The sequence below is a fragment of the Geospiza fortis genome, unplaced genomic scaffold, assembly GCF_000277835.1.
Source record: "Geospiza fortis unplaced genomic scaffold, GeoFor_1.0 scaffold43, whole genome shotgun sequence".
Classification (NCBI taxonomy): domain Eukaryota; kingdom Metazoa; phylum Chordata; class Aves; order Passeriformes; family Thraupidae; genus Geospiza; species Geospiza fortis.
The window spans coordinates 759,095-759,470 of NW_005054431.1; positions in this window are offsets into that span (position 1 = coordinate 759,095).

A 376-nucleotide genomic window follows, 5' to 3' on the forward strand; every position below is an offset into this window, starting at 1 on the left:
GTTTTTTTGTTTTTTTTTTTTTAAGATTAGACTCTGCCTTTGCTGTCCAAGCCTCTCAGAGATGAAGTCATAAGTGGAACTCTAAACCACCCTTTTACAAGGGATGTTCATCAGTTAATAAAGGGTCTGGTGTGCACTCCAGGCAGCCCCCATCCCAAAACTTACCTATCTCAGAATGTGGGAGACACTTAAGGCACCCTCACCAAGCACAAAATGCTGGCAAGAGCAGCTCCTCTGGCGTGCTCCCTCTGCGAGAAGCAGATGCCAGAAGTCCCCCTCCTCCAGGAAGGTGTAAAGCTGGAGCCAGAAAAGAAAAGCCTGGAGAAATAGGTGTGTCTGATTGCAATGCTCTGGGCACGTTTTTGGCAGCCCCAGG